The following is a 24,645-nucleotide window of genomic DNA, read 5'->3' as shown; positions in this document are numbered from 1 at the left end:
AGAGAAAGTGAAATTGACTGTTAAAATACCTATAAAAATTTTAAAGACATTCATGAATTTTAATTTATCATCGTGGTATTAAAAATATAGCCTTTTCTACCCACAGAGGCACTGAGGATTCTGCAACATGAAAGTTTTCCTGGTGTTAATTTGATTAATTAGAACCTTTCGAAGTGAGGTGCTTATTCTCTACCCCCTAGAAGACCCCCAAAGGTTACACAGAAATTCTACAGAAAAAACCAAGAGGGGCCAAAGTTCTTGGTGAGGGCTCCCATTGGCCAGCAGAGGCCTCCGGGATGAGTCAGCAGTTCTGTGATTACAGGTGGAGAGGGCAATAAAAGCTTGCTGAGTTTCGTTATTGAAATTATATGGTTTCATAAATAGTATAGTGTTGTTCTCAGCAGGTAAATGTTAGATTTTAATGACATCCATGCTATAACACATACAAATGCTCGTGCTCAAGGTCAACAGCCTTCTTCAACACAGTGCAGCTGCAGCCTGGCCCGGAGGCTGAGGATGAATAATTCAGGCTGCACTGAGAGGAGAGTGCGGGAGAGAAACTGAGATCACAGCACCTAGCTTGTTAATTAGGAAAAAATGTCTTCCTGCTCGGCCATTTGAAGGCATAGGACACGTGTGCGAGGACTAGCGACACAGGACTGGTAGAGGTGACTAAGCTCTCGGGAGCCGAAGGGCCTGGGTGAGAACCTCGCTCAGGAAGGCAGCCGACCAGCTGCAAGGGTGAGGAGCTAAGTCTGCAGACTGACTGCTGGAAGTCAGTGTGCGCCTGCCTCAGTTGGCTCCCTTCAGGACAGGACAGGACAGGACAGGACAGGACAGGACAGGACAGGTAAGAGGTTTGAACATCTAAACTGCCTCCTGAACTTAGAAACTTTAAAAGGAAAAAAAAGTGTTTTGAGAACCTAGGTTTTGCTTGGGTTGTTAATAAGTCAGCTTTATTTCATTGAACATGCATTCATTAGCTAGAATCCTTGCAGCTGTTTTCCTTTAGTGCTCTGCTAGCCGGACAGCTGGGACTGGTGTGACTGTTTCATTTCTATAAATGACACGTTTTTACTCCTCTCTTTAAATGTCTCTCTCCAACATGGTAACACTTTTTCAAGTATTGCATCCTGGAAAATTACTAAGAGAGTAGATTATGTGTCTCACACACACAAAATAAGTATGCGAGGTTAATGGGTATGTTAATTATCTTGATTTAGCTATTTTCCACTGTGTATGTATAGCAAATCATCCTAAGTCCAGGTGTGGTGGTGCACGTCTATAATCCCAGCACTTAGAAGGCTGAGACAGGAGAATTGCTGCAAGTTTGGGCTACACAATGAGTCAAGGCCAGCCCAGGCTGTGTAGAGGTAGATAACTTTGAGGTAGATAACATCACTATTTTATACAGACATGAAGCCAAAGTTCCAAGAGCTGTTTGATGACCTCAGGTCAAGCCTGTCACGTGATGTCAGGTCTTCTATCTCCAAATCTTCTCTCTCCCACACCAAACTTTATATTAGGAATTTGAACACCACGTGATTCTTAGTAGCCATTTTTAGTCATAGCATGTTCGTTCATCATTGCTTATCCTTTATTGATTTGTCTCTTCACCCTGTGAACATTATGGAAGAGAGTGGTTTGAGAACGGCTATCCCAAACAGACAATACGGGGAATGGCAGCAGACCTGAGAGGCTGCCTGCCACCAGTTATCCACTCTGCCTTTCCTTGCTGAAAGAACCCTGAGTTTGTCTGAGGTCTTCGCTCCCTCTGTATGATTCATAGAGAAAGCCTGTTTAGATCAAGCCAGCCAAGTTCATGCCATTTTCGACCAATGATGAGTCTAGAAAAGAGAGTGTGAGTTTCTGTCCAATGAGACTCAAGGGAAAGCATGCCAAAGGTCTTCTCAGGAAGCTTACTTTGGTTTTAAAGAGAAGTATTTCAGGGAAGACTCCCCGCTTTTCGAATGGGTAGTATCATCTCATGACCATGGGATGAGCTAACCTCAGGAAGAAGCCCACACACACCACTAATGACAGAGCTGGGTCCTTGCTAATGACAACCCTGCAGCCACCATGCCTCAGGACTCTGTGATATGTAAGAAAATAAAATTCTCCTATTGCTTGAGACAGTTGGGTGGGGATTATCCTTTATCTGCAGCTAAACATCTCCCAACAGAAAATTCGACCAAGTGAACAGGCTGGATACGTATCTCAGATGAAGGGCATTTAAAATTATATTATCAGTTATATTGCCAGTTAAATTTTACATCAAATGGCAAAAAAACTATTATATTTGTGAGATGCTCCAGTTTTTTAAAAAATGTATACTTTCTTTTCCAAAATGAGAATCCTCTTCTGTCTAGACCTGAAGGTACCTGAAAGACCCAATATAGGATCATCTAGCATTTTAATAAGAACTTGAATATAAGTTTGGAGATCAAGATAATGAAGTAATTAGGAGCCTATTAATTGAAAGCTTTGGATAATAAATGTAGTCTGAAGGAAACACTGTAATTCTGCTCCTACAATGGAGAAGAATACTGCCAGGCCAAACTGTATCGTCTGTTAAGATCACAAAAATGTTTGCAGTAGTTTGTAGAGTCCCCAAAATGATGCCTGAGATGAGCAAGGCTCAAAACACAATCAGGATTTACAGTCACACTGAAAAAATGATCTGCCATGTTTTCCTTGTGAGATGTAGTGATATAAAAGTGTGCAATGTAAACCATATTTCAGGGAGAGAGTAACAAAGAAGTAAAATAAAAATGGCATGGTCACACATCTATGATCCAAATATCTTAGTGCATGTCATAATACTTCCAGTGAAGAACATCTTGAATCAGTAATGCTTGAGCTATAAATTTATGATCAACAAATATCAAGAAATTCAATTACTTTGAGATAAAGGTCATTTTCCTAGCTCCTGCAGACCTTAGGCCAGTATTTCTTTGAGCTTATTAGGTATTAATAGATGTGCTTCCCCACCAAAAAAAAAAAAAAGGAACATCTTGATTCAGGTTTCTCTACAACAGAGTTTGAGCTAAGGATTAAAATGAAAGAGAGGCTAATGGGGGGGAATGTTATATGTATGTATGAAAATGCCACAATGAAATCCAATATTTTGTAAATTTAAAATATTATTAATTTTGTACTGTATCTATCTATCTATCTGAAAAAAGCCAATACACACATTTTTAAAAATTGCAAATAGTAGCTGGGCATGGTGACACATAAGGTACTTGTAATCCTAGCACTCCGGGAAGCTGAGGCAGGAGGATCACAAGTTTGAGCTCAGCCTGGGTAACTTAGCGACTTAGCAAGACCCTTTCTCAAAATGTAAAAGGGCAGAGGATGCAGTGCAAAGGTCCTGAGTTCAATCCCCAGTACTACAAAAAGAAAACGATGCAAACAACTTATTTAGGAGATGGCCTCAGAAAGCACCGACAGGGGAGTGGGGAAGTGACATGCAAACGAGAAGAGAACCAGAATTGGATGCTTTATCAAGGAAGTCACTGCCTTAACAGGTGAAGACCAGCACTACTGGGAAACTCTAAGAAGCATCTTAGAACATGCTTTGGTTTCCTAGCACAGGAGGAGCAGATGTGCTAACTCCTCATCCACATTGATTGTGCACCGCCGTAGGGGCATCAAGAACTCTCTTGTTCTTCCTGCTTCCCTGATGAGCTCCCATCACCACCAAAAAAGGAAGGAGAGCTCCCTGGGTGTTCAGAGAGTGCAGCTTTCAGAGTGCAGAACATCAGCTGAAGGAACAGGTATGGCCAAGTGGAGCTGCTCCCCTGAGGGACAAACACTGTGTGCCTGATCTCCCATTTGGTCATGTGGCTGTGCTTTCCCATATTGAAGGCTTGGAGAAGATCTGCCTAAGACACTTGTTTAGGGTGGATTAACTTGAATTAGTATCTCAGTTGTGCATTGGTGGAACTATTGATAGTAAGCTTCACTTTGGGAAAAGCTGCTCCAGATAAAACAATAGTAGTCACACATTGTTTGTGTAAAAGATGAGCTGGGATAGTTCCTTAGGGGTTTTATTTGGGAAATGTGGAGAGATCTATGCCCTTTTCAGGGTTGGAAATGTAAAGGATGCGTAAAGACAAACCATGAGGTAGCATCGGTGTTATGAGACAGAGGTGGATCGGGAACTGTGAGTGACCTCGCCGAGCTGAAATGGTGACTAAGCCAAGACCGTGAGAAAGAAAACACGATGAATTCATTGAAAGGAGAAAGCAGAAGAAAAGAATAAATGTGTGGAGCCAGTTGCAATCAAAGACAAGCGCAGATATTCTGAGTGCTGGGTCAGGTCTCTGGTGGAGCACTAGGCTTGGGCCAATAGAGCCACCATAGATCCAGAAATGTTTTACATTTTGTACTTTGTGATGTCTGGCCCTTTTGGGCTATGTTCTTGGAACCCTGTGAAGATCCTTATCCTAATCCTTACCTACAGTGCCATTTTCTTAAATTTGCTTGAGTAGGGCACTGTTGTTTCAACTGAACAAATTTTATAAACTAGCAGTCCATTAGGGTCTGCTAACAGGCCAAATTGTCAAGTAATATCTGTGACTAGAAGAGGTGCTTGGACAGAATAGGAAAAAAAGAGATGTGAGAAGGGTATTCCAAGGATTATTTCCTGTCAAGAGTGCAGGAAATGGCAAGATTGTGGCTTCTCATCTGGGTGCCAGGAAACTTCCAGAACATTCTGGCTCTGGATAACTACAAAGCCAATTACATTCAGCTAGATAGAGTAGTCTATAAAAAAGACATCGTATTACAGTGATGCATGCATACTCGTGTTTGTAGCAGCACAGTTCACAATAGTTAAATCTTGAAAGAATATGATAGGTTCATCAACAGATTTTTTAAAAATGTGTTATTTATATGCAATGGAATACTACTCTGCCATAAAAAGATAAATTTGAGTCACTTTGAAACCGAAGTGTTAAGTGAAGTCAGACACACAAGCTTAAATATTGAGCGTTTCACTTACATGAGAGACCCAAAATATAAGCAAAGTACAAGATGAAGATAATAGAGAGCTGGGGATATAGCTCAGAGGCACAGTACCTGCCTGGCAAGTGCAAGGTCCTGAATTCAATTCCAGGACCAAATAAATAAATAATAAATAAATAAAAAAGAAGAAAGCTAAGCTCCCTCCTGTGAGCCAGTCAGAGTGGATCTGGGAGAACAAGAAAGGAAGCTAAGCCCTCACATATGAGCCGGCCAGCGCACAGGCTGGGGAGAGGAGAATGTCCCCCACATTCTGGGGGCAACCAGATTACTTGGAGGAACAGTTTGATTGACTTTGCAAACCCAAAGTCAGGCAACTATTTAGGGGACAACAATAGGCAATATAGTAACTATTGTGGATTTTCTAGTGTCTTATCACTTTTTTATTGCTCTGATTTATTCCCTTTAAAATAAAATTAAAAACAAAGAAACGTAAGGAAAAATAGGGAGATAGATCTTTTGTAAAAGGGAAGGGGACCAAGAAATGGAGGAAAGGGAAAGGGAGAGGGAAGGGCAGAGATGAGAAAATAATTAATATGTGTCATAAACATGCACCAACTTTCCATAAGGAATATACGGATTAGGTACTGCAAACATATACTAATTTTAAAAAGAGAGAACTTTACCTGCTATATTATCCCTATCCCCTGGCTCTCTTTTTTCTACTCATCAATTTGAGCTTAACTTCTTAGAGCAGCAAATGGAGATGGTTTGGAGAACTTACACTGGTGTGGTGGATTAACTAATGGTCAATTTGAAACACCCCTCTGTACTGAATCACAGTGGTGCTGGGCATGGATGGCCCACCTGAGGATTGTTGCCAACAGCATAAACAGAACTGGGGGGGAAGATGGTGGACTGTTTATCCTCTTAGAGAAGCTTGTCACACTAGCTTTCCTGATATGAACTCAGTGGTTCTCATCATCAGAGGACCTTAAGTGCTCGCTGTCACTGAGGATGACTATTACTCTCTTTGGGGGAGCTCTGGTCCTTACCTTGATGGTCACTGCCTGACTCCAGGGCAGATTCCTCATTCTGCTGGCACAGATCCTTCATCCTGCTGATGCAGACTATGTAGCTTCCACTATTGGCCTTTGGGCCTTCCCAGTGCAGATCCTTGGTATGGACTTGCATGAGACATTGTTGTGGGCTGTAGGTCTCCAGCTGGATGCATGGAGGACATCGCCATGCAATCTAGGCCATCAGATGGATTCTTTGGGCCTCTAGTGTGTGAACAGATCTGCATTCTTTTGCCCTTGACTCTTTGGATGAATATTATAAAATGACCCTATAAATTGTATGTCCTGTATTAAATTTATTCTCCTGTAAATCCTGACTACAATAACTGGAGGTCAAGGCAGAAGAAAAGAGTGACTCAAGAGCTTGGTGGTCAGTGGAGAAGACAATTCTGTAGACCTTTTGCCTGCATGGAAGTTGTCAAAATGTATTTTCCTGTGGGGTGAGGATTTTCTGTAACAGAAATTTTCTTTGAAATGGCTTAGTGGAAGAAGTTGGGTTTTGGCTTCATACAGATGCAGGTTCAGATCCCAGCAGCATCATTTTCAATGTTTGACAGAGGGCAAATCCTCCAACTGTAGGGGCCTCATTTCCCTGATTTGTAGGCTGAGAAGAGTAATACCCAGTCTATGGAATTATGGGAATGCCTAATTGTAATGCCTGAAACACAGTAAATTAGAAATATCTGTCCTTTTCCTTACAAAGCACAGGCTGTCCCTGGGATGTTCATATTACCTCTGCTCCTATAACTTAGCTTTAGGTCTTATCCATGTAGGATAGAACTCAGGAACGTTGTTCAGGATGTTTCTTTGTGTACTATGCTGCATAAAATCATGGAATTCTCAGGTGCTAGAGGGGCTGGGAGTGTCACTCCCCACTTCTTAGTTCACAGTGAAGACCGTGGGACCAAGAGAGGTTGTGTGGCTTGCTGAGGTCACACAGCTTGTTCACAGCAAACAACAGGGAACCTGGATTTGCAGACTTCCCATTGAGTGTTTGTTCCATCAGAACTTGTGGGGTCTTCTAACCTTCAATCAAATGGTGTATTCACAGTAATATATCTTCCCAGCATATCTGTAGTTTTCTTTTTGTTTTACTCCATGCCAAATCTAAAAATCCTTTTCCTTCTAGACCATAGATGTGCTGTTGGGCATGGCCACCCTCCCACCATGGATGGCTCTGCTCCTTTCCCACCTCCGACCCAGCTTCTTTCTCTGTGGGTTGAGGGTCACTATCTTCACACCCTCTCTGGGGTGTTGAAATTCTCTCCCCCTCATGATTGTGCCCCCTCAAAGGAGACCCCAAATCTGGTTCCTCCAGTGCACATTGGTTGGATGAATTTTTGAATGTACAGACATTGAAAAGAAAGCCACTGGGAAAGAACACCTCAAATGTTGAAAGAAATGAAGTCACCCTCACACACTGATGACCACTGGAGAACAGAGGCCCAGCCTAACCAGAGTCCCTAAAATTGCAACAGACTGAAGAGCCATGATCTGTCAGCGGGGGGACATGGAAAGTCACTTCCCACTTCTGTATCTCAGTTTCCCATATTCAAAGATGTGCTGAGGGGAGCTGTGTCTTAGCTTTTTTTCTTTTTGTCCAGTGCTAGGGAATGAAGGCAGGATGTTGTACATGCTAAGTAAGTGCTCATCCTCAGCCCTTTGTAATTTTATTTTGAAACGTGGTCTTGCTAAATTGCCCAGGCTGGCCCAAAATCTATAATCTTCCTGCCTCAGTCTCCCAAGTGGCTGGAAATATAAAGCATGTACCATTATACCCAGATACCTTTTTTTTTAAAAAAACAAGGTCTTGCTCTGTACTTAGTTTGACCTAGATCTCCCTATGTAGACTGGCCTCAAATTCATGATTCTCCTGCCTCAGCCTCCAGAGTGCTGAGATTATAGGTGTACATCACCATACCTACTTAACTGACCTTAGATTATCTTTAAGATTACTGTTCTAAAACACTATAGGGTCATATTCTAAGTATGTTTAATTAAACCACAACTCTGCTACAGGCAATAAAATTTCATTATTCTCAGATCAGAATTCAAAGAAATTACCCAGATTAACCCAGAATGTGCTTTCTGAAAGACCCTACTCCGAAATATCAGTCATAAAAACAGAAACCTTTTGAACTATTAGAGCAAAATGCACATCACTTACCCTTCTCTTTTTAGCATCACTATTTAGATTTAAAAATACACAAACAGGACCAGGGATATAACTCAATGGCACAAGCGCCTGCCCAGCAAGCACAAAGTCCTGAGTTCAATTCGTGTACCAAAAAAAAGTCTAAAGTTTTTGTATCAATTCATTCATGTATGCTATTCGAATTTACTAAGGACTTGTTCAGTGGACAGTGTGGTGCTTCTTCCCCAGCAAACCAATAAGTGATTTCTGTCTGGTCAGTGAAACTGCCAGGTCTCTGCTTCAAGAAAAAAATTGATATTCTAGAGTGCAAGAACACTGGTGTCATCAATCTTTCTACCATGATTATTTGTGAATTCTTTCGGGGCTAGGAAGAGACACCTGACCACACTGAACCAATACTTCTGGTTTCAAGAATTTGAAACACAGTTGTATGATTGCTCCGCTAGGAGGAATGGGGAATTCTCATCTCAAAATGGTTTGCAAATAATCGTATTGACAATGGAGCTATAAATAAAAAGACCACGAAAGACACCTCCTCACCAAGGAGCTGTTTTTGTAAAAATACATCAATGCCTGTACTCAAGAGAAATGTCTCTAAGTTGTTTTTTATTCTTTTCACTGACCACTCCTAAACTGAGCAGGAGAGAAAGAATCAAAACAGGGAAATTCTTTAAACATAGATACTTAATGGGTGAAAGCTCAGAATATCAAACAGCTCAAGAAATAGGAGTTTTGCTAGGTGCTATTGAACCAGGAGGCAGTAAATAAGTGAAGAAATGTCTTTTGAATCGAGGGGGAAAAATACTCATTTCTGTAAGGCAGAGCTGGGGAACTGATTAAACTAAAACGCAGGAAAGATCCACTTAACATAGGTGTAGCTTTCGATGATCCATTGGCAGTTGTTGGAAGCCAGTCACTGTTTTCTGTAATAATCTTAAAAGGTGATCTATCCCTGATGACTCAGATCTGGAAAAACTTGATAAGCAGGAGACAAATAGAAGTGGTGACAATTGCAGCAGGTGTTAATTTCACTTATTCAGTGTATTGAACATCTTATGTAATTTTACCATTATTTCATCTATGTGCTACATCTCATTGGAAATTAAACAGAGGAAGATTCAGTATGAACTGGAGGTGATGGTGCACACCTGTAATCCCAGCACTCTGGGAGGCTGAGGCAACAGGATTGGAAGTTTGAAACCTTCTTTCAAAATAACATTTAAAAACTAAAAAGGAGATGAGGGTGTAGCTCTGGGTTCAGTTTCACTACTGTAAACAAAAAAAGGATTCATAGTGTTTTAATAATGTGTGTGAATGGCATGTGACAGACACACAGACATAGACAGAGTCAGAGAGACAAAGTGCTAGGTGAAAACATGCAAATATTACCCGCATTCACTTGATAAGTTACACCACAACTTTCAAGGAATTTTAAAAAGTGTAAAATCATAAGTCAATGAAGCACAACATAAGGATATCTTTGAGGTTTATTTATATCAAATACAGTAACAGGGAAAACTAATGCATGGTGTCAGGGTCAGGCATGGGTCCAGAGCAGCACAGAAGAACTGTGCATAAAGTTTCTTTCCTGTTCTGAAGGTGCTCAAAAAAGCACACCCAGCCTCCTGTTGGCATGTGCACACACTCAGGTTGGTTGGGTCAGGAGCAAGCGTGTGGTGCATTAGGAGAGCGAACTCCATTGGACAGCAATAGGCAAGAGCAGCTGACCATTGCACCGAGCTGGCAAAGCCTCCAGCAGCACTCTGGGAGCTGCACAGCAGAGACCGCTTGCTGGAAGGGTTCTGGGTGGGCAAAAATGACTGGGCTCTGGGAAAAAACTCTTGCTTACTCATTAGTGAGGGCCACCTTGAGAAGCGTCCTTGGCTCAGCAGCTGACATGGATCTGAAGTCATTACCAGCAAAGGGCTTCCAGTAACCACAGTCCTCACAACTGGCAATGAGCTCTTCCTAATAAGGGCTTTGTGTGGCATGAGGATCCATACACTGCGAGAGGTGCATCATGGGTATATATTACCTATTAATGACATAAGTATAAACATACTACGTTACAGTCCAATAAACAGGTGTTTGTTTTTTTTTAAGGAAAAGAAAGCGCCATCTACTTCAGGTGTTTTCAACATGTATTCCCACAGAATCTCAGTGTTATGTGAGTTAAATCAATGAAAAATAGAAATATGGTTTTTCCTTTCTCAGAGTTTCACAGAACAAAAGGCTAAGATAATCCATAATCTTGCTGTTTTTATTTCATAAATCCTTCTTAAATCTTAGACATACTCCTGCATATAGATAAGAATAAAATAAAGCCTGATTCAGCATACAATTATATATTTTGTTGTATTTAAGAGGACTCTGATAGGTGTCCCAATAAATGAATAAATGAAAAATCAGACACTAGAAAAGTTTGGAATTCACAGAAAATCAATGTTTAATCACCAGCTATTGAGAAACAAATGGTCCAGGTCCAAAGCACACAAGCAGTCACCGTGCTGTATGTCTTCCTATGTCCTGGGCCCTGTATTCTGTGTAGTTCTTAGCTTAAGTTTCCGCTTGCTCCTGTAGGCTCAGGTGGATGATATTTGGGTTCTCAGTAACTAGTTCTGCCTATGTGCTGCGTTAGTCTACCAGTCCTGCTACCAAACACAGCTAAACTCTAAGCCTAGACTTAATCATACCCTCTGGATTCACTTGTGCATACACACACACACACACACAATCACACACACTCACTCACACACACACTCACCTTTCCAGCTATCCTTTCTGAACCTTCCCGCTCATAACCTTTTACCTTCATATGATGTTCTCTTTCTGACCCACCAACCTGGCCAGTTTCCCAGATTGGAAGCCTCCAGGCTTGCTCTATCTTGTAACCACCTTTGTGTTAAGGTATGTTGTGTACAAGAGGATTTCTAAAAGTTCAAAATAGGGCCAAGTGTGTATAGCAAGAAAAAAGAATATATATATATATACATCCTGAGAATAGGATGAAATAAGCAATCGTTCGTAGGTCATGTCATTAGAAATATCTCAGTGTACAAGTGAAAAAAGGATCAATAGTCATTTACTCACAAGTTCATGCTATAGCCAATAAAATTCCCATATTAAAAGGATCCACTAAACACCTTCATAAATGACTACTAGCAGAAAACATACATTATTTTTGCTGCACAGAGTCATCTCCTTTTTTTGGAAAGAGTATCCTGTATCCTTTTAGGGTCTTACCTTCCCATCACAATAAGTAGCTGTGATGAGATTGTCAACCAAGACACCCTTGCATTCCCAAATCAGGACAAGAACATGTGGTCCAAGTTAGACCAATCAGGCTCAGTAGAGGAGCCAAAGCTTTAATCCAGACTAAAGCTCTGGTCTTTCCTTAAAAAATAAATGGAAAGGATTAGATGGTTGGAAGCAACTGAACAGCATCTAGGAGTAAAGGTCAGGAACATATACAGAAATATAAAAGTATCTGGGACCAAGAAGCTAAAGCTCATAAACCCTAACCCTAACCCTAAACAAAAACCAAGGGCAGAGGATTTAACTAAGTGGCTCAAGCGCTTACCTGGTAAGAGCAAGGTCATGAGTTTGATCCCCAGTACCAAAAACAAAACCAAAAACCACCCGGCACAGCTGGGTATAGTGGTGCACATCCTAACCCTGGCAACTTGGGAGGGTGGCTAAGGCAGGACTGTAAGTTCCAGTCCAACCTGGGCAATTTAGGGAGCTCCTGTCTGCCATCCTGAAATTAAAAAAGGGGTGAGCTCAGTGATAGAGCAACCTGGATTCAATCCACTGTGCCGAGAGACAGAAACCCTACCAAGGCATACATATAAGCAGAGAATGAGGAGAAAAATCAGCCAACTGAAACAGACCCAGAAATTACACCATTTATAGAATTGGCAGACAAGGTTACCAAAAACAGTTACTATACAACTGTATCATGTATGTTCAAGAAACTGCAAAAAGACTATTTTAAAAGCTATAAACCAGGAAATCTGAATAAAATCTATAATTTATTTAAATAGAACTCAGCCAATACTAATTTCTTAGTTTTAATAAATAAACTTTGAAAACAGAATATCAAGTATGATAGAAAAATGTGATGAATGTTTGAATGAAGTTTATTACAGTAAAAGACACTTTGTCATTAATCTTCCTCAAACTAATCCCCCTACTTTGATATACTTTGAATACACCGATCCCATCATTCTTGCCACTTTCTGAAGCAGTTATGAAAGTTCTCTCTTGACTGTTTATGAGGTATTATATATATAAAAAAATCTTGAATGTCACTACCCAAGTGCCCTCCAATGGAAATGAAGACTTGTAAAAACATTATGCTGTGTCCTCATCTACCTTACTCACTGGATCCTGCAAATGCAAGTTATATCTCTTCCTCAAAGTCAAAATGACCATAAAAGAGGGCCGGGGACTTAACTCAGTGGAATAACCATCTGCCTGGCAAACACAAGGTCATAAATTCAACCCCTGGTACCCCCCCAAAAAGATCATGAAAGGTAAACATTTTGAATTAATTCAGAATATTGAGGTTACCATAAAGAAACTTCACTAAGTCATACGGTAATCAAATTCCATAAAACTAGTGATAAAAAAACCCAAAATCATTCAGAGAACACAGATAGACACGAGAGACTTTTATTAAGAAGTCATTATGTTCTATTGCTTATGGGATTTTTCTTTTCTCTCTTCTTTGCTTCTCTTTTTGTCTCTTTCGATGTCTCTCTCTGTCTTTATCTCTGCCTCTGTCTTTGTCTCTGTTTTCTCTCTCTATCTGATTATAAGGTCTAAGAAAAGTTACATATATCTTTATCATGGACTCCTGGTACTTCAGATTCTGAGGATATATAATAGAGAAACATTTTTTCATAAATATGATGCTCTCCTTGCCTTGAAGGAATATGCAGTCTAGAAAATGATATACAACATTAATTATGCAAACTTTTAGATTTACACTTATTTTCCTTGTGGGTGCCTATTTTCAAATACTTCTATTTTTAAATTTTATTTAAAGAAAGACAAAACAAACACAAAATGGGTAGAAATAGTACATACTTTCAAAGAAAAAAATAAACTAATAAAATATTTGTTGATGTTTACATATTGTCCTCTTACAAATAATTGTTCAAGATACAAAAGTGGAACATATAAATGGGAATTCAAACAGGGAGACTGCAAAAAGTTCTGTTCAACTATCTAATAAAAACAGTCATATGGCTATCAATCCTATACACTTAATCATGTACGCATTTATCCATATCTTCCTTTATGTTGAGATTAAATAAACTAAAGCAGACTAAAATCGCTCTGACCAAGATTACTAGTATTGCTGGATTTCACATCATAACACTCCGGAATCAGCACTGGGTACTGCAGTGCCCCTTTTTTTCCTTCAAAGCATTTGTTCATTTCATCATGTGTCATAAGATCAGTTCTCGTAAACTGTTTATAGGTTCACGAGTCTTAACATGTATTTCTATCTTTTCTATATTAGAGGGAAAAACAGAACAAAGCAGGACAGAAAAAAAAACACATATTCCTATAGACACCTAAAACTAAAAAGACATATAAAATTGCTGTACAAGGAGTTCTACCATGGTTGCTGTGTTGTCTCTTGTTATCATCAATAGAATTGGCTATATCATCAGATAAAGTATAATTGAATATATCAGTACATATCAGAATTAATAGAAATAAAACTTTGTAGATAGTGTAGAACTACAAAAACAGATAGTAATCAAATCAGAATGAGTATCATAATGAATCATTGTCATTTTCAGTATAGTTGTCTATACTCTCTGACTTGATACTATCAACCTAACAGTTTTGAATAAAATCTGTCAATAACAAGCAGCAATCAAGCAAATCAGATTTAACTAAGATTAGTCATGATATAACAGTATAAGTTATGCAGGGATCCAGATTAAGTTAATTTTAAATACTTCTAAATACAGTCTGTAAGAGATAGTGTTTAAAGTTGCTTGCAGATAAAATGTTATAAATGAAAAATAATTTTCTGTGCTCACTGTGTATATCTAAAGCATACCAATAAAATCAATAAAAAAGAAAAATAATTTTCTATCATTGTAAGCAAGTTTTGAAGGGAAAAGAGTTCTAAAGCTGATCATAGTTTGGAATGTTATTTACAGAGGAATAGAGAAAGATAATCTGAGACTTCAGGGAGAGATGATTCCAATCTCAAGGCTTTTGATGTTTTCAAAAATTTAAGAAGCAAAAAAAAAAAACCTCTATTGTATGTGTGTGTGTGTGTGTGTGTGTGTGTGTGTGTGTAGGGGATAGCGCTTTAGAGATAAATCTTCTGTCAGCATCCACTTCATAAAGAAAATCCAAAAATTTATTTCTGGCAAATACATTTTGTTTATGAATAAATAACTAACATTATGATAATACTGGAGATCTCCCATCTGCAGGTTGGACATGGAGCCTGCCATCCAGGACGGCATATTTAGTGAGCTACTTTGCACCTGCTTGGATCACATGAGCATAACCACCTAGGCTGTCTATTCCTCACCTCCAAATCTCCATTTCCTCTTCAGCTGTTGCTCTCCTTTGCCATTGACATGTGTGTCCTTTCAAAAGGAAAAAACAAAAACAAAAAGCTTGAACCAAGATGAGTTTCTGTTTGCTTTGGTTGTCGGACTCATCTATGGGCTGAGCACAGACAACTTGCATCCCCTGGGGGTGGGGTGGGGGCACGTTGTCGTGAAACTTTGGTTACTGAGAGGGCCACGAGGAATAGAGGACTTTTAAAATTCTCCTCTTTGGCAATCAAGTGATAACTTTATTCTATGGTGAATCCCTGCTGCTGTGCTATTACACTCACATGTTTTGCTCCTGAGAGAAATATTATGGGTGAACATAAAGTTTTAGTATTTGGGATGGTTGGGTTGCACACTAAGTAGTTGGATCTTATTTCCTTTAACATATTTTAAAATCAGTTATATTTTATGTTTCTGGTCTCAGCTAGTTCCCACAGCAGATGCGAAAAAGAACTTGGAGGAAATCTAGATAGTTTAAAGGAACTATTGGTCAAGTTTCCATTCAGAATAAAGTCCCCCCTCTGTTGTATCCTTGACAGCACCGACTTTCTCAGGTGAGTGGGTATAGTATCAGGGATTTATGTGAGCAGTGGATCCATGATCTGGGCAAAAGATTGAGAAGCAACAACTCTCCTGGGTGACAGAAGGGCACAATCACAACAAAGAGATTGGCAGGAGCCAAACCACAACTCACAATCTACAGTGACTTGATATGTAGCACACAACCCATAATAACATGGCAAAAGTGAAGCAAAACTCCTCAAGAAATTGAGCATATGATCAGGAACTCAAGTAAACAGGATAGGTAAAACAGTCAAAGCCAAGAATGAATTGTGGATTTTAGATGATGATATACACATTAAGAAAGTAACTCTGCCACATCCTAGTCTGTCTCGGCTTTGTTGTACGTATTTACTTTAGTGTGGTTTCCATGTTCTTTTACCTAATTCAGACCTGTGGTCCTCTATAGTGATACTATTTTCCTCTTGTTCCCTCTTACTGTGGTGCCTCTATCAACAGCATCGTATACTTTGGGCCACTGATGTAAACATAAAGCTTTAAAAATGGGTATCTTAGCCTGGTCATGTTGCTGTAACAAAACACCTGAGACCAAGCAATTTATAAAGAACAGTTCTGGGAGCTGGGAACTCCAAGGTCAAGGTGCTGGCAAATTTGGTGTCTAGTGAGGGTCTAGCTTCTACTTACAAGAAAGTGCTTTGGAAGTTGTTCCCTTTGAAGCCAGGGAATCACTGTCCTCACTCTACAGAAAAGATAACAGGGCAGGAAAGAAAAGACAAAAAAAAAAAAAAAAAGGCCTAGCTAATTGTCTCAACTCCAGCCCTCCCTCTCTTTCATAAAATCACTAATCTTATTTCTGAGGGCTCCACCATTGATTTAAGAACCACCTAAAGTCCCCACCTTTTAAAACTGTTGCACTTAAGATTAAGTTTCAACATGAGTTTTGAAGAGGACACAGACATTCAACCATAGCTGTGGGTATGCGAAGAAGAGAGAAATGAATGGAATGGAAAATGATACATTGATCATGTCTCTCCTCTTTTTTCAACATCATCTAAATTATAGGAATTCAGAAAAGAAAATCATTGGGTGTCAATGGTTGACAATAGATTCATATATAAACTTCTCTCATTTTTGCTGGAACTTTCTATAATTTCTGTTTTATCCTGGGATAGGCAACAGCATAAAGTCTACAAAGCCAAAGAGAAGCAGATCTGAGGCCAAGCAGGACCAAAGCCCCCAGGAGCCCCCACAGCTGCATGCTCATCCTGAAGCAGAACTCACAATGGGGGACTTCGAATGGGAATCGAACACTCAAGCACCAAAGTCTGACCATGTAACACAGCAGTAAATTGGGCAAAAGCCTTCAAATATGATTGCCTGGTTCAGGTGGAGGTGACTAGGAGATAGCCTGGGGCAGCGTTGGGAGACAAACTTAGGGAATCTGGGGTGCTATTCAGGGTACCAAATCAAGCCAGAGAAGACTGCAGAGTCAAAGCAAAACCCTATCACATGGCCAGAAAAAGCAGAGGGTGTATATGGAGGATGGTGATACTGAGCTTGTCCTGGACCAGTGGCTATAGGACTTGATTGGCTATGACAAATCAATTCATTATTCCTTCAGTCAAGTATTTATCAAATTACTAACAAGCATCACACAACTGAAAACAGAATAGTGACTCAGAATACTTGAGAACACACCACAGATACCAAGTCTGGACTGTGAATGGTTTATAAGAAGACTTTCTTAGCAAAGTGAGATTTAAGCTAAGATCCTAAAACTGATCGAGAGCTGGTCAGGTAAAGACTGGGATTAAAATTGCTGCAGACAGCTGGGATGCAAACAGCTTGGACGAGAAGTCTTGGTGTAAATATAAGAGCCCACAAGTCAGCGTGGACTGGCTAGTACTGGACACCCTGGCCAGAGTCACAGAATCTTGACCGAGTTCCAAGCCCGCAGAGAATGGATGCTAATCTGAGTGCAGGCCTCACTGGGGCACATCAGTGGCCCCAGCTACATGGAGCTCAAGTCAGGGACACATTGTGACTTTCAGGGGCCCCAGGCACTTTAACCTTCTTTGTTTCTTCTTCCATTAATTTAAAAAAATTGTATTATATTTTATGATTGAGTTGGCATAAGAATGAACATCATCTAGACTATATTAAATTTAATTTTTCTTCCAATTTTAAAAGAATTAAATCATTTGGGGGGAGGGCCTTGGGCTCTGTGTCTCCTGTGCCTAATGAATAAATTAGCCCTGACTAGGGAAGGAAGCAGCATGGGCCTGAGTCCTCAGCTTGGTACAAAGAAACTGCTAAAAGGTCTACAGGACTGCGGGGAGACACTTGGGCTTCTTAGAAACTTTTGTTAACCTTCAAATGACAGAAAAATCACATCATATATTAGTGATTCTATAGTTCTATACACTTTTTGCGTTTTACAATTAGAAACTGTGTTTACATCTGATTTGAGCATCTGTGGGTATGGACTGTTTACCTGTTCGCTGGGACAGTCAAAGTGAAGCCAAGTGTTTGGTTCTCTAGTAGCCAAGTATATCTGACAAGATTAGGGGTCCTGAAGTTATTTTATTTTCCCTGAAGCTATTTATGTCCTGAGTTCAGTAACCCTCGTCTACCACGACTAGTGGTGTAACTTTGGGCAAGTTGTGCTAACTTTGTTGAGTCTCAGTTTCCTTCTCTGAAAAAAAAAACATTTACCCAGGTATGGTGGCACATGCCTGTAATCCTAGTTCTGGGAAACTGAGGTAGGAGGATGGCAAGTTTAAACCCAGCTTGGACAACTTAGCAATTTATGTGACCCTGTCTAGAAATTTTAAAATGTATAAAGGGCTGGGGATGTAGCTCAGTGCAAAGGCCCTGAGTTCAATCCCAAGTACCATAAAGAAGGGAGAGGAGGAAAAAGAAGAGGAGGACTTATTCTCAAATATTGTTGTAAAATATAAGTGAAATAATAGATTTAAAGCACTGTTACATCTTTTATAGTAGTTTATATATATTTACAATTTCTTAAAACTATGAAGAGGGCAGAAATTTAGGATACCATCAAAACTGGAGGATTTTCTGCTTCCATGTATATGGGCAGCTGGCTGGGCTGAGTGTGTGTGTGTGTGTGTATGTTTCATTATTGTAGCAAAATACCTAAGATAATCAACTTTAAAAGAAAAAAGGCTTATTTTGACTCACAGTTTGGGGAGTGTCCGTGCATGGTTGGTTAGCCCTGTTGCCTTTGGTCCTGTATTGAGACAGTGTGTCACGTCAGGAGAGTGTGGCAGGGGAAGCCCATTCGCTGCATGGTCAGGAAGCAAAAGAAAGACAAGTAACTGGCATCCCCTGTCCTCACTGTGGCTGACTACAGATCTCCCATCAGGCTCTGCCTCTTAATGTTTCTGCCACACACCAAGACCACTGAGCTGAGGGGGCTAGATGGGTTTTTTTTACTTGTAGGTTTAGAGGAAAGCTAGGTTTAAGAAAAGAGGAACAGAGCTGGTATTAAACATTCTGCCAGCCAGCGTCCCTGTAAGGACTGACTGTGTAGACCAGCATTCTTAGGTGGCAGTCAGGGTAAAAATGGGTTTGGTCTCTTGTGATCTTTGGAAGTTTTCAGTGGTCACAGGTGAAAATGAATTCTGAACATCTCTGAGTAGATTTCTTGAAATATATCTGGCAAATCACCAATAAAACTTAACTGAGTTCATCTCATATCTGGAGACCCTTAAAGCCACTATCATAAAACTCTACTAATGAAAGACTTTCTTATTGATTGCAATCATTATTGGCTCAGCCCACCCAGCAGAAAGCAAATATGCATTATACCCCTTGAGAAAACACATTTCAGAACCACATCAATTTTATGAGACAAGCCTAAGAGATGAAAGCATTTATTTAAAGTCCCATTGTGATTTTTTAGGAGGCCTGCCTCAGCCAGAAAGAGTCCTACAGTCCAGAAAACTCCAGAGCAGCAAGCTGCTAAGACTCATGCAACCTGGCAAAGGCCACGTGATCTGATTCAAAAGATGCTCTGAAGCCAAGTATCCTAATTTGCTATTTCATTCTGTATTAAAATTTCACTTCTATTAACTCAGCATACCAACTACTGATATGAAAACAAATGAATTCTTAGTCTTACATCACAAAGAACTGCAGTTTATAATGAAATAAGTGCCCATACTTAATTGCATAAAATTATTGTGTTTCCTTATTACAAAGGTACCTAATTAAGCAAAGATTTTCATTTCCCTGATGTCACAGGCAGGGGCCAGGGGGACACTATTCTAAGCACATAGCTGTCTCTTAGGTACATCAAAATTTGCACTGTGCAGATATCTTTAGAGATGAAGACTTCAAATGAGGCAAAATATAGATTTGGTGAGAGGTTTTAAACAGGAAAAAATAGAGAGATCTACTTAGTGACAATTCTTCAGGTACCAACTAGGGAATTCTCCCTGGATCTGTTCACACTTTTTAATTCACTCTGCCTACATAAAAACATGCTTTAAATTCTCAGCATAATAAATATTATATATAATAAATATTATAAATTTAATAATAAATATTATTTAACTTTAATAAATATTAAATTTTATATATTTAAATATATAATTATATAAACATTATATATAAATATAATATATGTATATATATATATATTATATATATATATATATAATATATATAACTTCTGTGGAAGTATTTACTATGCCAAAACTTGGAGACATACTAAATATAATACTAATAATTATGATATTGTTAAATTTATAAATAAGATAAATTTTAATTAAATAATAATATCACTCCTGGTAAAGGTATGGCTAAATTTATATCTTCATGCATTGTTAGTTATAGTTGGTGCTACCTACTCGGGAAACAATACAAAAATGTCATCATTAACCTTACAGATATTTGGTACACTTTCACCTGGTGATCTGGAGCTCGATCCTATTACATCAGCCCAAAACAAGAGAAAGATCTATGTGTGAAGATGTCTTTGAGGGAACACTTTCAGAAAAAAACCCACTTTGGGCATATGCTTACTTTTCATACATAAGGCAAAAGATATTTCTGGTAAGTACCTGGCAACACTCAAGCGATGTCAGAAAGAGTCTTTTACTTCATCTATTATTACAGTGTGTAATATGATCAAGTAAAATTAGAAGCATTTGCAGTCCCCAGTACCAAAAAAAAAAAGACATTTTATCTCGGAGCTCCCTATTCATATACAATTCTGATTGAAAAGATAAGGCCAGAACCATAAGACTACAAGATAAGAGACATGTCTAGCTACATCAACTCTCATATTAGATGTTAATAAATGGATAAGTATATCAAAACATCACATGTACAATAAAAATGTTAGTGAACTAAACACTCTAATTAGAACATGGTAACTCTCATACTTGATTAGTGTGAGATTGAACCCAGGGTCCTACACATGCTCAGCCCCAGCCCAGACTCTAATTTTCTTTAAAAAATGACTCAACAATTCAATTATATGCTGCTCACTGGAGACATATTTTATATGTAAGGATCCAGAGATATTGAGTAAAAAAGATAGAAAAGATATTATTATTCAAATTCTAAAAGTAAGAAAGCTAATGTAGTTAAGTAGCAGACAAAGTAGAGTTCAAGATAAGGAACTCTCATCAGAGATAAAGAGAAATATTTTATAATGGTTAAAAAAGTCAATTTACTAGAAAGACATGATAATCTTGAATTTGTATGTCTATTAACATAAGTTTCAAAATATACAAAACGAAACTGTAGACCTAAAGGAGAAATAAAACCACAATCAAGGGTGGGTAACAATCTTCAAACCATGATATATCATTGATAATGTAGCTCATGATCATTTTGAAATGGCTTAAAACCCATACTTGAAAGAAAGATTAAAGTCCCCTTATGTTGGAAGAAAATAAAGGATAGACCTTAGATTGATACGTTAGTGATGGAAGCTGAGGCAGGAGAAACAATTCTCAGATCATACGGGAGACAGAATAAAAGAAAAAAGAGAGAGAGAACAAATAACAAGAAAGAGCAGGGGAAATTTTGGATGGTAAGAAGCAAAAGCAGAACACAGTTTAAGTGCTCATTTCAATACTTGCTGAGGATTCCTCAAAAAGCCACTACACTTCTCTAACACTGTATTCTGACATTTGGAAAAATTCAAAAAAGAATGTGTTTTAGGTTGATATGAAAGTTAAACACATAATATATATGAAAAGTGCTGGCAACACATTATCTCCTCTTTCATAATTTCCTGATAGTAATTCATATATTCAAGATTTTTGTTTGCTTGTTGTAAAAGACCAGAGAATTAAGTAGACAAAATCATTGTGGAAGAAAAATGACTTCTTTAGTTCTGAGAGAATACAGAGAAATTCAAGCTCCCCACCCTCTAGTTGTTTCTCATGGCTACTGCTTCCTTTGGCAAAGTAAAAATAGGCCCCGAATCTCCTTCATTAGAGTTGGTACTAGTGTTCTGGCTTCCTATGTGCTGCCTATGCTGTCTAAGGAATTAGACGTCTTAGAAATTTACTAGAATTTTACTAGACCTTTGAGTGGTTATCTGTTCATTGACTGACCCCAGACAAGATCTTAGATAAAGATGTATCTGAAAGATATTTCTCTTTCTTCAGAATTTCCAGAGGAGGCTAAATTCCCTCCATTCTTCCTTAGAAGTACATTGCTGAGTCTCCTGTCTTCCTGTCAGGAAGTCCTTCCTGTCTTACCTTCTGTCAGTGAAATGACAGAGCAGTGAATTATAGAGCAGAATCCTATAAACCTGAAGCAGAGTTCTAATGGGTTTTAGGGCCTGACAGGAAGGAGAGCTTTAATGTACTTTAGAAAATCAGGAAAAATTATTTGGCAAGTAGTTTTTATTCCTGGCCCTGCAAAATGGGTGAAAAGGGGATTGCAAATGATCAAAGGCTGAAGCCCATAGAGAGGAGCAGATAACAGGCAAGGCAGTGGGGGTGCAGTGGGGAGGAGAACAGAAAAGGTGACAGACACCATATTGTAGAGGATCCCATATATCAGAAGGAAAGACTGTTGGCTTTGTTCCATAACTAATGAGGAGTCTGCAGAAATATAAGGTCAGGGATGAATTTTAGGATGATTAATCTCGCAGAGAAATGTGTGGGCTGCGAGGAAGTGGGATGACAGGTGAAAGATCAATTAGGAAGTTCTTTCAGCCATGGAGGTAAGACTTTCAGAGATGCAGATGTCAGGGAAAACAACCACAGAGGAGTCAAAGGCCAGCACAAGGACAGAAAGAGTTCTGATTCATCTTTATGTATGCAGCTGGACCTCAAGGACCATTTATTGAAACAGTGCTGCTGTTCAGTTGCAAGATCTGACAATAAAGATATGAAGAAGAAAGAAGAATCAAAATGGATGATGTTCAGAGAGAAAAAGAATATAATAGACAATAAACATACAGAGTGTCGCTTAAAGAAACGCAGACTCACTTTGAAAGTGAGTCTACTTGCTAAATTACACTAAATACATGTCCAGTTGATGTTGCATTGCATAACATGGCATCTTCTAATCTGAGAACATCGCATTTACTTGATTCTATTATCCCAAAGAAATGCCATACAGACCAAATAAAAAGAAGTCCAGAGAAGAGTATTTTGAGCATATCCTCACAATAAGCTAATGTAGTTGAGGATCTGATAAGTACCAGGCACTACCATGTTTCCCCAAAAACAAGATCTACCTCGAAAATAATCATCCTTGAGAACTAGAGATCAGAAATGACACCTCACATCACCTTGCCATTCCTGGCCATTACAGAGTAGCCAGTAAGCAAGAAAATAGTGAAGTATAATCTGCACGGCACTGGGCATCACCATGGTAACAACCTGTGGTTGTTTCCAGGTGTCTTATTTTTAGGAGAACACAGTATGTTAAGCACTGTATGTGCATTATTTTATTTAAATTCCTAGATTACTCGGATACAGAAACTGAGGTTTAGTTAAGTCACAAAGCCAGGCTCTGAGCACAGGCAGTGTGACCCTAGGAGGTGGGCTACCTTTCCGGGCACACTGAAAAAATCATGCCACCAGTAAAACTGAAACAAATGGGGGCACCGTGGGGCAGGCTCTTCAGTGACTTAAAACCAAATGTCACCAAGTTGTCAGAGAAGCAACTCTATGTTTTCTAGGACAGGCTGTTCCAAGCCAACACTGTAGTTTTAGCTTTAAGAGGGTATAAAAGTACCCTCTCCTGGGAAGAAGGGTTTGGGAGTGCGCGCCATCTGTCACTTCTAGAATCAGAGACAGCACAGGGAGGTCAATCAACGTGGAGCTTTGCTGGAGAAACAGATGTGAGTTAACAAAGTAAGTGAGGAGAGGTAAGGGAATTTCGTGGAAAATTTTGAAATGGCTAAAGGATCAGGACCAGAACCGCTGTAACCTCCATTTTTATCTCACAGGCTGCGCTCCAGGTTCCGATTCTCAGAGAGAACATCTGATTGGCCAGGCTTGGGTCACGTGACAACCCCCTGGGGAGGGCGGAGGCCTCCTTTCCACAAAGAGAACTCCTTAAATAGAACCCGTTTCTGCTACTGAAAGAGAAGATAATGAATGCTGGACAGGCAAACACTGCAAGCGCCTATGACACTGCAAGAAGCATGAGTTTCCTTGGCTACAGAGGCGTCCAGGCACTTGCAGAGGAATCACTCCAAGCCTTGCAGTAGCACACAAGGAGTTGAAAAAGTGACTCTCCCAATGCTCCAGTGCCGTTAGATTTAGTTATAATCATATGTTGCAGTGTCATCAGGCAAGCAGCATGTGAAATCAAAGTAGGAACATTTCATTTTAAACTTTGCTGATTTTTCAGATTTGCTTTGCATTCTTGATAATGATTTCTTATCCTGCTTTTATGTCTCCTCAGATAAAGTGCCATCATACATGTTAGCCCCATTAAACATAAAGTAAGCATTATTGATAATTATAATCAGGGTTATGATGCATTAAAAACAGGAAAGAAGATTATTTGCAAAGAGCTTTGCAAAGCCTTAGAAGTTGGAGATTAGTTTGTCAAACTTTTGTTGTCTCCATGCCAAGGGATACTGAGGACCACTGAGGCAAGCTAAAAAATCTCTGACTTACAGGGCATACAGGGAAGTGCCCAGCTGTATCCTGGGTTCTACCACAGAATGATGAGGCCTTCGTTTAACAAATCCTTCTTTGACAAGTTGAATAGAGCAAGGCCCTCATATCTAAGCAAAATATCTCAACCTTACGGAGGGATTAGGTGGGATTCCAGGATAACTTGGAGTATAGAATGGATGGCAGATGACTTATAA

The 24,645-nt window shown here is 39.3% G+C and overlaps 1 long non-coding RNA gene across 1 annotated transcript; it reads left to right on the top strand.

Moving 5' to 3' along the window:
- The first annotated feature begins 457 nt into the window (after positions 1–457).
- LOC134472657 (uncharacterized) lies at positions 458–24,315 on the top strand. The gene is made up of 3 exons (XR_010042560.1): positions 458–850; positions 20,234–20,399; positions 23,770–24,315. It is a non-coding gene; the product is annotated as an uncharacterized LOC134472657 (long non-coding RNA).
- The last annotated feature ends 330 nt before the right edge of the window (positions 24,316–24,645 follow it).

This window comes from Cavia porcellus, unplaced genomic scaffold (genome assembly GCF_034190915.1).
Source record: "Cavia porcellus strain 051 isolate PalLab524CR breed Dunkin Hartley unplaced genomic scaffold, mCavPor4.1 scaffold_2, whole genome shotgun sequence".
Lineage (NCBI taxonomy): Eukaryota > Metazoa > Chordata > Mammalia > Rodentia > Caviidae > Cavia > Cavia porcellus.
This window is presented reverse-complemented; position numbering and strand designations above follow the sequence as displayed.